The 17082-nt window shown below is 42.2% G+C and overlaps 1 protein-coding gene across 7 annotated transcripts in view; it reads right to left on the minus strand.

Annotated features, from left to right (window-relative positions):
• Nucleotides 1-14006, minus strand: part of RC3H1 (ring finger and CCCH-type domains 1) — a 73464-nt gene extending 59458 nt beyond the window's left edge. For 4 of the 7 annotated variants that reach the window (XM_064719515.1, XM_064719513.1, XM_064719512.1 and 1 more), the window contains exon 1: nt 13868-13999. The gene's annotated coding sequence lies outside the window, so the exon portion shown is untranslated. Of the gene's footprint in view, nt 1-13752; nt 13770-13867 lie in introns of those variants that run through there. The other 3 variants (XM_064719519.1, XM_064719514.1, XM_064719510.1) reach the window with 3 other exon arrangements.
• Between the last annotated feature and the right edge of the window lie 3076 nt (nt 14007-17082).

Here is a 17082-nt window from a genome sequence, read left to right on the forward strand (position 1 = left end):
AACACAATCCTGCGCCATGTGCTCTGGAATGACCCTGCTTGAGCAGAGAGGGGGGACCCACTGACCCACTGTGGTCCCTTCCAACCTGATCACCTCTGACTCTCTGAAAATACCCAAGCTGTAAACAAAGAGCAAATCACAGCCACTACCTACAAGCATGATACTTCAAATGACATTTAGCCCAGCAGCAACACAAGGTAATCTTTCTGAAAAAACTAATGTGTGTTAATCACCTTAGCCTTGTGAGGATCCAAACATCCAGACTCATATTTGCATTCTACAACCAAGGTAGACAGATACTGAGACTTCACCTATTTAGCATTTCCAGTGCATTTTCAGACATAGGCTTAGAGCAGGGCCTAGGCTACTTCACAGAAAGTACTCTCCATGCCCAGGCTTCATCTCTGTTAAGGATCTAAGCCTATCCAAGTCAAATTCTCTTCCTTCTCACATTCGCTCCTAAAAGGGTCCAAAAGATGTTTCAGATCTCTTAAATGATGAAGAAGTCCTGGAAACAAGGGAAAAAATGTGGGAAGCACAGAAGAAGGAACTTCAAGGCAGACACTTTTAGCATCAGTAGACTTGTCAAGCTCTTAGGTGTGGTTTCATAAGCAGCTTATTTGGGCACAGCCAGGGCAACACAGACTTTCTATATATTTCTTCATTAATGGAAGGCATCTTGAAAGTACTGCCTAAATTCTAACTAGCTACCTAAATGTAATTCAGCAGTCCTAACAATAAGGCTACACTCACAGGTTGGAATGATGACAGTAGGCGAAATGGAATAAGGAATATGAGCAATAACTTGTGGAATTGTTACTTTATACTAAATCCACCAAAATTACCTAATTTCAAAAACAGGGCTAGATTTAAGCAATGCTTAATGGTGCAAGTTATGCAAATACAGTCAAAGCCATCCTTTCAGCTCATTGCAGTACTGTCCAGAGAATGCTCTAGCAGCCCATAACTCACATCACCTTACTGCCCCTAGAACCTAGCTGCAAATAGGAAGCAATTGTAAATGCTACAATAGTTGATACAAAAATAGCTTACAGAGCCCAAACAAAACCAGACATACTTATTTGTTGAGTCCTGTAACAGCTTCACTTGCAAAAATAGCAGGAATATTACTCATCTGTGAAACTCATGTTCGTTATCTTATTCTACCTGTTTTCATGACAGAGACTGCAATTGTGTTCTAATAACACAACCTAATCTACACTACAGCTCTGGAGTCATCCAAGGTCAAGAGGCAGCTGTGGCAGAAATGGCACCGAGCCCGGAGAATTTCAGCTCTCTTGTTAACAATTGCATAAATAAAAAATTAGCTAGTCAACACACTATACAAGATTTTCTCCACATCTCTAAGAGATTTGATGTAAAAATCCAAACACTATTCAGCACTGACAAGCCTGCTCAAGACTTTTAGGCAGTGTTAAATTACCATTCACACAGAGCTTTAAGTCTTTAAGTAGCAGCAGGAGAGGTCACACAACTGTTGCTGAAAAGCAGGTTAATTCAGGTACGTCTGACTCAGAATGTAATTGAGCCTCACTTGCTTTAAATGATACTGGCAGCCGGTGATTCAATTTGTAGCACTGCTAAAAAAAGCAGTTCCAGAGGCCAAAAATAGCCTGGGGCAAGGTACTCCTTTTGAATTAGACTTTTCAGGCAACCTTCAATTACATGAAAAAAATCCCATCCTTAAATATTTTGCAGCTTTTGTGTCAGTCTCACCTTCTAGATTTATAAAAATAGAATCTTTTCTTTGCAGCTTGACAACATCATTAAAAGTTGTGTTAGTTTAACACAATCTGGCTTTTAGTGGGGGTGGAGGAAGCCACAGAGGTTGCTTCTGAAATAGAAGCTCCTTGAAATTTCTACCATGTCCAGCAGAGCCAATCCCTAAAGGCTCTGACATGGACATATTGGCTGGCCCAAAGAGGGAAGTTAGCAACGCCTCTGTGACGACATAGTCAAAAAGAACAAAGGGAATTCAATTCCTCTTCTGCCTGTCTGAGGGGTGGTGAGAGGGGCCACTGGGCCCCTTCCCAGCTGGCCATTGGGGCCCTGCTGCTGGGGGGCCCATCCTGGCACCACGAGCAGCCAAAGTCGAGCCCACACGGCCGGGGCCAGCGGCGGGAGCAGCCGCTCAGCCAGGACCGCGCGGTCGGAACCAGCGCAGCGCCACACGGCCGCTGCCATTCTGGCTTGGATCACAATGGACTGGGATCACAATGAACTCGGTTTGCTCAGCTGCTTTCAGGCAGCCACGCTGCGAGCAGAGGGGCAGAGGAGGCAGCAGCTTTTCCTTTCTGGTGCCCCATACGAGGGGAGGCGCTGAGTGGAGCTCGCACAGGGCTGGCAGGGACCACATGACCATGGCGAGCAATTCCCGGTGCTCTCCCTGGACAGAATCAACCTTTGAGCACTGCAGAACTCAATAAAAAACTTTACAGTTGATAGAACTTGATAACAAAGGAACCTACGGACACCAACTCTTTTCAGAGCCAGAAAAAGGAAAAGGGGAAGACGTGAGGAGAACAACATGGTGACACTAATGTTGGTGAAAAGGAGGGAGGTGGAGGAGGAGGTGCTCCAGGCATGGGAGCTGAGATTCTTCTGCAAGCCATGGTGAGAATTATAACACCACAGTTTCCCTGTAATTCATCAAGTGCATGGAGAAGATACAGAACTCACCCACAGTCTGTGGAAAAAAAAGGTGCTCACACCAGAGTGTGTGGATGCTGAAAAGCTGTAATCTAAGAGAAACTTGAAGAGAGACAGAGAGAACCCTTGCTTCCAGAGACAGAGGAAGAAGAGCCTTGCTTTCATACTGGAACAGCTCATCCTTAAACACTACATCCCACAAACTAAATGGCCCATGAAAACCAGTTATGGGAAGACTGCTTTGCCCATGGGAGAGACTCCCTTTGCAGCACATTGGGCAGGACTGCTACTAAGGAAAATCAGAAGCACATTTGAGAAGTTCACAGAGAATGGACTCGCATGGGAAGGACCCCCCAGCATAACAGAAGAGACTCCTTCCCCTAAACAAACTAAAGAAAAGGTTTTAGAACTGACAAATTGACTATAAACCTCATGTTTTGTCTCCTTGCACTGTCAATGATGGAAAGATCTGCGGGTGAAGGTGTTCTAAAGCTTTATTTTACTTCTCATTATTGTATTTTAATTCCGTTAATAAATTTTTCTTTATACCTTTTAATTTTTGAGCCTGTTTTGCCCTTAGAGTGTTTTCTCCTAATCCTTATCTCACCCCATGAGCCTTTTAGTTGTTCTTTCCCCCTCTTCTGCTCAACTATAGAGAGGAGAAAAAGTGAATAGTTTCTTTTGGGTGGTTTATTTTGTGGGTACCTGGCTTCTAGCCAGTGTTAAACCCATAACAAAATTACCCACCGTTTTAGTGAGTGGTAACAAAAGGCTCAATTCTCAGGGTTTCCATTAAACACCTACTCTTAAACCAGTAACAAACATTTCAGGCTTAACCACAAAAATGAAAGCTGTTGCCTTACATTTTTTGATAGAGCAAACAACATAAGATAGCCATCTGTAAGAGAAAAAAACCCAACCCCCAACATGTCAATGATCTTCCCATCAGTAATGGATAAGAGGTTTATTTATTTTTTGCAGAAGCCTGAATTCAACTGGGAAAAAAAATCCTACATCCTCTCATAAAGAGGTTTTGAATTATGACCCTAGTTATAGAAGTTTAAAGTTACCTACCTTGAAAATCATTCAATCAAGAAGGCAAAATGCAATAATCCTGGGAGGAATCTACTAAAAATCCAGTGCCAACTTGATGAATTTTGCTGCTTATGACTTGTAAAAACAGTTCTCCAAACAGGGAATGCTGTCTTTTTTAAAAGAGTCCTCTTACTGCTTCCTTGCATGAGACTTATTCTAAATGGAGCAATCTGCAAAGAATTTTTCTCATTCCCAGTCTTCAAAGACATATTTTTCTCTAAAAACATATTACAACTACATTATTGCAGTATCAGCAACCAGAAGGATGTAAAATAAAAAATACATGGGATAGTTTGTGAAATTGTATCTCACAAACTACTGCCAGAGCTGTGTTACTGAAAAGCACACAGATCTCCACAGCATGCTGAACCAGCTTAACTTGCTAAAAGCAAAGGGTAAACTTGCACTAGTGGACTATTCACAGAAATTTAGACTTCACTCAAGGAAAACTAAGATACTGGACTAGATAAGGCTTATCTAGTCCAATATCTTAAGATAAGACTGAAATAGGCTCAGAAAGCAAATAACAGTAGCTGCAAAATCAAGCAACTCTGTACTTGATTTGGGTGGTTTAGCTTCCATTGACAATCTCCCTGAAGCAGTGCCAGCTCACCATGAGATGTTAACAGGCACTGTCCCAGACTGCCATGAGCCCACAAGGGACTGAGCATTTCCACACCCTGACTGCAGTGCTACCTTGTCCAGCACCTGCAGAGTACAGAGTACACCTCATCAGTGTTTTACAGTTATGGCACACATCAACTACCCAGAAAGATCCTTCCATGTTTCAAATTTCCTGGTTTTAACAGGCTTAAAAATAGAACTCAGCTGCCCATTGCACCAGTGTTGCTGCAGTCCAAGCCACGACAAATGACAAGCCAGCCATGTACAGCAAGTATTTGCATGATTTGATAATTTAAATTTCCTCTGGCTTGGCCTGTGTAAGCCTGGTTAAACAGCAGATATCCAAATATATGGTAAGGCATAGGAAAGGAAAACTAGGCATTGAAACTCTTACCACCCATGCAGTTTCTTTACACATATTCCTGTTTCCAGCCACTTGCTGTTTTTGCAATAAAAGCAATGACAGTATGCTAAAACCTAATGACAATTCAAGAGAGAAAATTCTAAAAATGGGTAAGCCAGAGGCAGCTGCAATAGCACTAGTGTATCCCTCATAACTGCACTGGGAATTATTCAGCATGCAAAACCTCACAAGAACAAAGTATTTAAATGTGTTTATTAGCATACTGGAGTCACTGGATTTCCATAGGCTTACTGTCCATTTTTTTTCTGTAATGACAACTCACATAACAGCTTGTCACATCAACAGCACTGACTATTCCCACTTCTCAAAAGCTCCAGCAAGTTTCTGAAATTGCATTAATGAATGATCAGATGTGCTTGAAGGAAAGGATTGCTGTCACTCATTTCCCCGTCCTAAAGGCTCCCAATTACTGTCATATAAACTGGTAAATGAGCAAGGGCTTTTCCCCCTTTTGTCCTCTCCTGGGGAAGAACAAGCCACATTTTTATTAATCAAGTGAATGAATACCTATATTACTCACAGGAAGACACTGTAGAAGGTTGGGGGTTTTTTTTCCAATTGAGATTTTAGTTAAAATATACCTGTGACTGTTTTAATACCTGGTGAGTAATCCTGACTCCACACCCCTTCCCTCTCCTGTAGTGCCTGACGTGACAGCCACATCATCACATCCTCAAATGCCAATGCAAGGATTTCTGTGGAAGCCTTTCCTCCTGCTATGTCCTGAAGTCACCCACACCATGGCCAAGCTTCAACTTGACAGAGCTCAAGCTCTGTTCTCAACTGGTCTAGTGAATCTAAAAACTCACATAAAAACTGCTGTGAGCACAGAATTCTCCTGAGAAACTCACCCACAGACATCCCCACCCCGCCCCTGAGTGCTATTTTGTTAGAAACATTTGACTGAAAAGTTCCACTGAGAAAGGAGTGACCAGAAAAGCTTACTATAGATCTGTTTGCTGAAATCATGTCAATCCTCAGATTTACAGAAAATCAGGCAGGAAATATTGCATTTCTATGAACTGCAGTGCAGACGTTGACACTTACGTTATTCTGCCTTAACTGACGAGTTTCCAATACTCCTGGTAAAGGAATGAATGCTAAAAAAAGCCTGAAAGCTACTTGCCAGTGTTGATGCCAGTGTTATTAGTCCTATTTTTATTTTTTTCCTTTTTGCAAATGCTACAGAAATGAGAAGGAACATCATGCATTAAGGACAGATGAAAATTTTGCCAAGTTTCCCCCCACTAAGAATATATTCTGCAAAAATCACACTGCTCAGAGAGAAGCAAAGTCTTAGGTCTAGTAATAACTAGACAAAAGGGGTAAATTTAGTACAAGTATAACTGAAGGAATTTACTTGGATTTGCAACCAACTGGGCTGTGCCTTTTTGCTTCCCTGTTAAGGTGTTTGAGGGCTTTGTGCACAGCCTTTTACTTTAATATTTTAATAAAAATTAAAAGTATCTGGCATTCCAGCAGAACTTTTATGCCACCAGTAAAATGCTAAGCACCATCACTGAAGGGAAAACCAAAAAGCTCAGTGTCCCAATTTGGCATGAGTTAGAACTAAGTTATTCCACATCCCTCCACTCTCACACTGTTATCAACAGGGAACCTCTTCTAAAAAAAGAGATGGATGATTTAGAGGGCTTCTAAACACAGCCAACCCTTACTTTGAGCACCTTTTCTGTGCACTGAAATTATTCATGTCCCTGAAGATTCTTAACACAAATGCATCCTCAAATCGAATAGAAAGTTCAGGAGACAAAACCAGATGGAATCAATGTGAGATGTCTTCAAACCAAGAACTGGTTTTGTAAAAGCTACAAAACAGTGGATAAGCAGCATCAAAAGGTAGCATGAAAGAGGTATATTCAGCTAGCATGATTTAATACAGCACACAAGTACAGCAAACTAAAATCCACACACAGGTTAGCAAGTCCAGAAGACAATCCTGCAGGCTCACATCTCTTCGGTAGAATCTGACAATAGCTGGCAACAAACAGTTACATTTTAAATAGTCTGGTCTACTCCAAACAACCAAAGTTGAAGCAATTCTCACCGCCCTGAATAACATTTTCTTTCCACTGTTATGATTCACTTACAAAGAAGTTACAGTGTCAATCTTCTATCCATAAGGCCTGGTTTAAACAAGAAGACTAAAATTCAAATTGACTAGAAGTTTTTCAGCACTAATAAAGCCTCCTTTTTAATTAATTCTACAGGAGACCTTCCAACACAATTAAATGGCAGAATGACTCATAAAACAGGAAGGACAGCCTGAGTGCCTTTGGCTTAACTAACCCAGTCCATCTCATCAGGCCAGTTCAGCCTAACTTATTTTTATTTTTCTTCATGTCTCCTTTCAAATTTAACAATGCTCCCTAACTCCTCATCAATTCCAGAGGAAGCAGTGATGTTTCAACAGTCCTCAGTAAATTCTAAGAACATAGAGCACCAAAGGTTGCTCCATTATCCAAACCACCTATCCTGCAACTCTGAACTATAAAGCAATGAAACTCAGAGGCAAAAAGCCATCTCTGTTACCTGCATTAGCTGGCTGAAATGACGAGTGGCTCAAAGCAGAACAAAGTTAAATGAAAAAAAAAAATTAGAAGAAAAATAGAGAATACCAGAAAATGAAAGATAACCATGCAGCCAGGAGAAAAAAATCCTACAAAGAAAACAGACCATTTTAGCAAGCAAAGAGATAAAGACTCCTTAGAGAAAAGTCATTTCAAGTCTAGAAAGGTACATCAGAGTGCTATTTCCTTTGCCATTGCTTTACTAATTTATGAGACTTTGCCCTGTTCTCATCTATTTTTGATCCAAAATCCACATCCCCTCAAAGAAAGCAAGACCAAGAATTACTGTCCTTCAGAGCTGCTAAATAAGAGCAAGCCATTTTCCAGCTTCCAAAACTCTGGATTTCGTCTACCCATGCAATAATTAACAACAATGCAGGAGCTAGTGACAATTTCTGTATGATGATTAACAGCTAATTATCTAGATCTTTGCAACGTGATTAATTAGTTCTGTTTACATTAGAGGAGTAGTGGTGATTTGGTATGCAGCCCCTCAGACACACGCAGAACCAACTTCCCACTGTGGTCAACAATTGTTCCAGCAGAGCTCATGAAATACATGTGCAACATCATACACAGCTGGGAAGATTTTTCATTTGTAGAGGGTTGAGGCTGAGATTTGTTTCACAATTCCTGCTCTTCCTTCCATACACAGATTGTAAAGCAGGACAGCATGTTGCTATTTCCTATCTCCTCAAACCACCTCAATCTGTGGCACAAAACCCAAGCTTGATTTTTGTACAATGAAACAGGGATTTGAAATTGTGACACACCACAGACAGAGATGATTGCTTCAGTGGACTCATAAGCAGATGTTTCAAGATTTCATTAGCATAATGTTCACTTATAGAGGCAGGGAAATTTTTTCTACTAAGCCTCCCAGAGAAGAGCTCATATCAGAAAGGTGAGCTTTAATTATCATTAGGCCTGCATAACTGCCAGAATCATTAATGGTCATAAAATAATGTTTATGCAACATGCCACAATTCAGGAATGCCACATAAGCTAATCAAACTCACTTTCTACAATTTACTTTACAATTTGGTCTCCATTAATTTCAAGGTCTCTCCTTCAGCTCTTATATCTTAGCACAGAATTGAAAAAAAACCAAAACCCCAGAGGACAAAACACTTTATCTTGCTGTACTGTGAGTAGCTGGATAATGAAATCCTAACAGTTCCATTTGTTGGTACAGCTCTAACATCAAATAGCACCTCAAGGACCTCCATTCTAAAGTGGTAACAAAAGGAATGGAGGTGAAGGAGAACAAACTGAAAGAATGTGACTTACAGGAAAAGTAAGTCAACAGTAAAAGTTTTATTTCAGTCACTTTCCAAGGGCATTTATATTACACAGTGACTGTAGTAAGACAGGGAGAAGTTCCTAATTCAAACACAATTGCTACAGAAAGTGAAGAGTGCCAAGCCATTATGAGTAAATGGAGAAAAGTTAAATGCTACCAACACTGGGAGTGCTCCACAGAACTTGGTTTATTAACAAGCAGGTAATTAAGACCATCCTCTGTGGCATGAATTTCAATTCATTCCCATTGTAATACCTTCCCTGAACCTGACTCCTTTTGCCCTAAAGGTAGCACCTAATTTTGAGATGGGGACCAACACAGGCTGACACAATTTATCAAAAATATTTAGTTGCAAGTCTGTGAAAACCTCCAATGCACAGCAAAGAGGTGAGATTCCTGCCACTATAGTAGATGTCTCCCTTGTAAATAGCAAGGAAGTTCAAAGTTGAAGTTGAAAACCCTTCCAACTTGCTCACTATCTGAACTAAAGTAATTGCTCCAAGTGAGTTCAGGAAAAAGTGCTGAGAAGACCTTTAGATCCAAGCTAGAAACATTCCTGCTCCATCAGGTGATCAACCAGCATTTTGTTAACAACAACAGGTTTAAAAACCACCACACCTCAACTTCCAAAGCTTATCCTGACAGAATCTAATGAACACGGAAGCATTCTGAAAAATAATTACATTTCAAATGTCCAGATTTTTATTTAAGATTAACAGCCTGCTTTGAAAGAGTATTTAATAAGACAATTTTAAAAACACCTATTAATCTGGAATAGCAGAGAGGTGAGACCAACCAGACTTTCCCTGTTAAAACAAAAAACTAAGGGAAATAAGGAAGCACCTGTGAGATCTCATTTTCCCAGCCTGGCACATTTCAGCTACACCAAACACTTTGTTCCTTCAGTTGTCTTGTAGCTGAAGCAGTCCTGTCTCAGATCAATATAACATGCACACCACAAACACCAGAAAACCAGTCATTGAAAATTAATACTTCAAAAAGTGGTTTTGCAAGCAATCTCCAGTGAGGGAGGTCTATTGGCCAGAGGCAAGAACAACATGTCCTTCTGGTGGTTTTAGTGACCATGGCTGGAAGGCATAGCTGTCAATAAATCCTCCAGCTTCTGTAATGTTGAATTCCAGACTCACCACAGCGTTCCCTGACACACACTCTTCTGTGTTCTTTGTATCAAATTACATGGCAACTCTGTCACAATCTGTGTGAAGCAAGTGAAAGATCTGTTCCTCCAGCAACACTTCCACTACTTTTCAGTTTAACTGCGTATCTTCCATTTCTGATGTAGCAGAACAAGAAAAAAAGAATCCTCTTGTGTGTCAAAACAATCCTCTTCCCTTGTTTCCCCTCTCCTCCTCACACCTCTCTCTCTCATAGGAAGATTTTTATCCACATTCCTAAAAATGTCTTCATTCTAACAAGGTAGCTTACATTGTAGCTTACATAGGCCTCTACCTACTTTGTACAATCAAGTGATAAAGAGAGATCTTATGTGACTTTTAGCATTCCTGAAATACCTTTTTATTTTTTCTGGGGGAAGAAAACCTAACCTAGCATGTGGGGCAGAAGTTGGCATGTAAAAGGCTGCATGGGATGTCCAGGCCCTTTTGCATATGCATATATGCCCTGAAGCCTATCAGAGGCCATCTCTGCCCACTGCAGGTTTGCCTCAGACTCCCTGCAGCTGCCTCCCCTCTCACTCCACTAGAAAGGAATCTCAATGTGAGGCCAGGGCACCCTCCATACCTGCATGAATCACCCTCTGCACTTCCTAACACAGAGCAGGGCACAACTGGCACTGCCTCTGACAACACACATTCACAGCAAATTATCGAGAATTCTTCCTATTTCTATCACTAAAATCTCTTTCTTCTCCAGCTCACAGCACCAAATGTGTTGCTACCATGCAGTAACAGGAAAGCTGTTTCCTCAAGCACTCTAACCTGAAATTATTTTTATATCAGAAAAATCTATTTATAATAGGCCATCAGGACTTTTGCACCTTCTTGCCCATTAACCCACTTCCACAAATAAAAAATCTCATTAGGAAATCAGTTAGCCCTTGGAAATCTAATACCATTTCAATTTTAACTGTACTGGTAATGAAGAAAATGAGACTGATGAAAAAAATAATTATCAAGAGATGCACTTCTTCAGCAAAACAAGTGGTCAGACTCAGTGAGGGGAACTGCACCCAATTCTGGGCACACTGTGGAACCAGTGCTCAGAAAAGGAAATAATATAACCAAGTAAACATTTGTGGTTTTCTTTCTCAGCTAGCAGAGTCCCCTAGACTGCATTACTGTAACAGAGCCTACATGGAATCTTGAAGGTCACACTGAAATTTCGGTCAGTGCAGTGTTTATATAATAATCTTTCACAACAACAGCACATTATAGACAATGGTTTCCCCCTTGTAACCTAGTACAGTCCAAGACATGAACTTCACACTACTAATTCCCCTATGTTTTATCTGCCATGTCAGATTTGTTTTTCTGGCCCACCTGCAATGTTACCTGGGATGCTCCAGCAAACAACCACCTGATTTACTGGGTGTGGGAAAAACACCACAAAACCACACAGACTTTCACCTGCAAAATGACTCAATGAATCCATGGTGGGAGTAGGCTTTGCAAAAAAAAAAAAAAAAAGTTTTATAAAGGTCACCTGCTTAAAAGATACCTCATGGTGGCATCTGCATCACTGTTCTGAGCTTCTTGGGAAGTTTGGGAACCTACATGCAAATGAGTTCTTTCCTTCTAATTCAGCTGTACATATCATACCACTGGAAAGCTATGACTCCATAAGTTCTTTCAAATGGCTGGAACATTTTTCCCCCAGGTATCCAGCATGTAAACTGTAATTCTTGGTGCAGATTAAAAAAAACAAACCTAATTATCCTTCATATCACTACATATTCCAGACTGGGAAAGGTCAATTTCCTAAGTATCATGAAACAACCTTTTACAGCACCGGTTAGTTAAGAGATAGAGGCCTTCATTAAATGGGATATCAGTTTCTGCCATCACTATGAAAGGTAGCCAGCATCAGTGTCACCCAAGGCCTCTAAGCCCCATACAAAGTAATTAAAGCATTATTTTAATATACACTCACTGAATCTCAACTTCTGTGATGCTTAATTCAACAAGATTGATAATGGCTCCACCCAGATTGCTGGTGAATCATTGGCAACACGTCAGAAGTTTCCAAAAGCATTCCTGCTCATTTCTCTTCTTCTGCTTTAGCATAAGCCCTTTTATATAATAATACACACCTCAAGATGCCCCTAAATTAAAGTCTGCGTTATTAATGTCTGCAATTTCCAGATTCATACATTCATCTGCTCACTGGAACATTAGTTTAAATTATCAGCACACCACAATCCCATCAGACATTTATAGAATACTTCATTTTAAACTAAGCTAGTTTGGATACAAGCTGACAAAAAAAACCCTCACAAAAACGAACAACAAAACACCAGAAACCATACAAGTTACTTCCCACTTATGTCGAGGAAGGTTCCTGCTGCTCATAAGTGACTGACAAACTCAAGTCTCTGGTTGTCAAAACAGACTGCTCTGATGGTACCTGCCTTTCTAAATTTCCCTCCAAGCAGCCTGTCAGGCTGTCTGCTTTCACAGACCCTTTTCTAGGACAGGAAGGCAAAGCCATAAGCTATCACTGGGAAAGGAAAATGTGCCTGATAACGCCTGCTTCTATTTACGTTAGTGGGAACCATAATTTCATTATCAGCATTGTGTATTAATGCACTGAAGAAAGCCATGGAGCTCCTGGTGAAGCTTAGAAACTGGCAGTAATGTACCAACTGCTCCTGAGCACAGGTTATTTATACAGCCATCAAGTCCCATATTAGCTTCATTGACTTCAAATGCAGCAATACAGACATTTATAGCTGACAAAATTAACCACCTCCACATCCTCATAAGCCTGAGAGAAGCAAGAAAACATAAGTTTAGGAATACATTAACTTCTGCCTCAGAGTATTTCTGTATTATCTCACAATTCTATAACCAAATAATGTGAATAGAGTATAAATGCTGCATTTATCTTCCAGCAGAGTCATTAAATGACAGCATTGCTACACCAGTTACAATGATTAAAGCAGCTCAGCTGCAATCCAGGTTACTTTGAACCTGTTAATTATTTTTGCAAATTTTTAATTTTTTCCCCCACTTCAGCCATTTTCAATATGGCAAAAAAAGCACAGAAAACCGTAGCTTCTGCTGGAGGAACAAATGATTTGTCACGCATACTTGACTAAAATGTATAAAAATAAGAGATACATTCTGGATAAAAAGGCGTGCAGAGATAAACAAAACATTCCCAATTCCTACGGGAAAAAAACCAAAACCTTCATCAGTTCCCTGCTTTAAAACAAGACAGACCTCACAATGGCTTTTGAAGACAAAACCTGACACCAGGACATTCCCAACCATCAAAGCAAATTAAATCCCAGGTACACCAACACCGCACCCCCAGCATGAAACCCTACCCACTCTGTGGGTGTAATCCAACAGCCAAAACAATGCCAGGGTGGAAAAACTACTGCAAGTCAGGGAGATCCTGTGCGCTTTCACCATCGTTTGTCCCCACGCACAGGGAGCCGCGGCCACCGCGCTCTTCCCTGAGGCACAACAGACAAAAGAGCCACAACCCAGGGCGGAGAGGTGTCCCGGGGACTGGTAGGGCTCTGCCATTATTTCCCCCCCGTCTCTGTTGTTCAACGCGACACAGGGACGAGTTTTCTCACGCAGAGGCAGGCAGAGCCCCTGGAAACAACAACAGCAGGCACAGGGGGCACACAAAAGCCGCCTGTCCCTCGGCCGCCGCAGCCTGAGGCGATGCCGCCTCTCCCCACCCCCAGCCGGACCCAGCCGCTCTCAGCCTCCCCCCATCGGGCACAGCGAGCCGCGGTCCCTCCCCGCCTGCCGAGGCGTTCGGAAATCGAGCCCGGCAGGAGCCTGAGGCCTGGCGAGGCACAAAGTCGCGGAATTGTTAGAAGTAGAAAGCACCTCTGGAGATCATCTCGTCCCAGCGCCCGCCCCTCCGCCTCCCTTCTCGGCAAGGCGGGCAGAGCGCTCCCGCCCTATTGTTCCCCGCACCCCGCGGCGGAGGCAGCGCACTCACCACGCGGGCCGGGCTTCCTGCAGCGCCCAGCGGCCCCCTCAGCTCCGGCACACCGGGGCTGCCACAGCGCCCTGCTGCTGCTCCTCCAGTAGTACACGCGGGCCCCGGGGCAGCGCCGCCATCGCCCGCCGCCGCCCCGCTGCCACTCCGGCAGCGGCCATCTTGTGCGTCGACTGCTCCTCTCACCGCCCAGCTCCCTCCCTCCCTCCCTCTCCGCACCACCCGCCCCTTCCTGCGCCCGCCTTCCCCCGCAACCGGGACGCGACGGGGACGGAACGGGACGGGATGGGGAGAAATAGCCGAGTCACGGCCTGGAGCCCGTGAGGGCAGGGCGGGGGAGCTACCGCCCGTCTCGGGCAGGGTACCTCGCGCTCTGTCAGGGACGGTCTCCAATGTCAGATGCCTTCCTCCTTTCAGGTGGGGTCTTTTCCTCCCCTCCTCACCTCCTCTTGTCATAGTTAGCGGGCTCGGGGGTGGAAGTCGAGGCTTTTCACACTCGGAGTGGCTCCCGGGGAGCGCTCTGTGTTTTGGGAGCTTGCTGAGGGCCCCCGCCCGCCATTTTCTCTCCCTCAGGAGCCTCTGTTGGCGACCCTGCGGTTGCCTCATACATCACACCTTAGTGCTTCAAGCCGGTTACTTTCCTTACTTCAGGGAAAAAGAACGCAAATTAAGTTCCCTCTTACGTGGCCGTACAGGGCAAACTTTTCGGGGTTTTGCCCGCCAGTCCCAAGTGAAGGCGTAGAGATGGACTCCGTGCTGGAGAAGGTCCCCCGTAGCTTTGTGTGCTGCAGGACACACATCATCCTTTGCTTTAACCAACACCACAGGTAAGAGGTTTGGGGACCCTCCAAGCTTTCCTGTATCACAGTCAGAACTAGTTGGGATACAGAAGAAATTTTAAAAGAAATTATAGAATGTCTTGCAATCACTTGACTTGCAGCATTTACGAAACACGTACTGACTGACTGTTTTAAATTGTTACAAGAGCTAATAACTTAGCATCAGGATATTTCAAAGTAACATCCACTTGATGCCTGTTTATGAGAGCATGAATATGGTGTAAAATACTAAGAAAGCTATATTTAAAGACCAAAAATAGTATTCAGTGGTCCCATGTTATTGCCCATCTGTTTTATCATGTCTATGCCCAGCTAGAGGCTCTGTGGGATCAATCCTGCTGTGATGCCGTTGTGCAGGATGCTGTGTAGGAAATCACTGCTTTTCTATATTCCTTTCATAACACTGTAAGGAGCACCCAGTGTATTACTGTTAGTGCAGCATTGCATGACCTGGAAATACAATATAAATAGAGCATTGTCAAGTCAGAAGTAGCCATGCCCAGAGCCAGGGACTCGAGAGAGCAGGCCTGCAAAAGAAAGCTGGGTTGCAACATGCAGAAGACAGAAATTCCTACACACAGGGAAAAACTACATAGGGCAAGATTATCCTTCAGTTCTTGTTTCTGACTCTTGTACTGACCATAGACAGATTTTCATTAACTTTACAAGAAATGTGGTGCTAGTAACTAAAAGTGTTATTTCTATCTGTTTTACTAAAGAAATAATCTCTATTATTTAGCTTTTCCACCAAAACAACCTTAATACTTATCAAGGATCAGTGTTTAAATAAAATAGTATTAAGAAAAGCTATTAATTTCTGAAAATGGAGTTTTCTAGCCACAATCACAGGTACTGAGATCTTACAAACACAGAAGATTAGGATATTTACAAAGAGCATCTTTGACTTAGCAAGAGCTTTACTATGAGCTAGAAAATAAGTGTAAACTGGAAATGTCCAAGGCCAGACTGGACAGGGCTTGGAGCAGCCTGGTCTAGTGGAAGTTGTCCCTGCCTGTGGCAGGGTTTGGAATAAGATGAGCTTTAAGGTGCTTCCAACCACTGAAACCTTTCAATCAACAATTGCCATCTTTTGCAAACTCCTCCTTAAATGCTACAGTAGAAATGTGAACCTTGTTGGAGTTGTCAGTGCCCTGATTAGAAGCAGAAGATGGCATTAGGAACAGCTAAAATGGTAGGTGTTCTTTGCAACCTTGGTTTAATGTCACAGAAGCTAGAAATGGTCAGGGCCTGAATCCTGTTATTTCTAGCAAGTGACTGTACAGTGTTCTGATGTCTGTTCAGTCTGGGGACTTCTACCACTTTGTCTTTTGTTCCTCTATTGTGGAAAGGCTTCATTTTTCATGTAGTTTGTGTTTTCCCTCAACATTTAATTGCATTGCCTCTAGGAGCATGCTAACAACAATTTTCAGTAGCACAGGTTACCACAGTAATATATGGTGGAAATTTAAAGAAGTGGGATATGAAATCACCTTATTGTTCTTATTATGCAACACTGCACAGATGAGCACTTCAATTCTCCAACCCCACTTTACACTTCCATCAGAGTCAGGCTTTTCTGATGTTTATTCTTTGTTCTGTTTTCTGAAAGTTGAGACATTTGCAGATGAGCTGGTTCTCTAGTTGGGATCTGGTGCCACTAGATAAGCTGGGTTATTTTTAGTGGCTGCCTTCCCCAGTTACGCAGCATTTCTTCCTGCGTGACACACTGCTTTTAGCATTTGAAACACAACGTGTTATTTGCCTTTAGGATTACTGTTTTCAAATATCATTTCAGCTTATCATTAAATCAGCTAGAATTCATCTCCACTTATTTACATTGTTCTTTCTTTTATGTTCTTAAAAGCCCACAGGAATTAGTTTTTATTCTACCGCATATAGTCTCAATTTTCAAATGTTTCTCTCCTTTTTCCCATCCAAAAGGGAATAGTGTGTAGGCATGGCTCTAAAATGTGACATTTGTGGCCACACTAGTAATGTTCCTCAAATTAAAAATGACTCCCCATTTTAGCCTCTATGACGGAGAGAAATACCTAAAATACCAATGTAACTGTCAAATGGTATCATCTCACCATTCAATTTTTTATATTACTCCTTCCATATAAAACTGCTCTAGAACTGTGGTACCAGGATAGCTGTCTTTAAAAAAAGAAATGTGTATTTTTTAAATGTCTTGGCAGTGTTTCAGTTTGCTATTTTAGTTAGCAATGTGACTTGTAAAGCTGATAGAGGAAAAATTCTCATTTTGAAACCTGTGATACCAGAATGGAAGAATGAAATATTTCTCCAGGTGGCTGCAAGCATGTCCTTGGTTTTTTCACACAGTGAAAATTCTAAACCACAGATAATAAAAAAGAA

This window comes from Zonotrichia leucophrys, chromosome 8 (assembly GCF_028769735.1).
Source record: "Zonotrichia leucophrys gambelii isolate GWCS_2022_RI chromosome 8, RI_Zleu_2.0, whole genome shotgun sequence".
Classification (NCBI taxonomy): Eukaryota; Metazoa; Chordata; class Aves; order Passeriformes; family Passerellidae; genus Zonotrichia; species Zonotrichia leucophrys.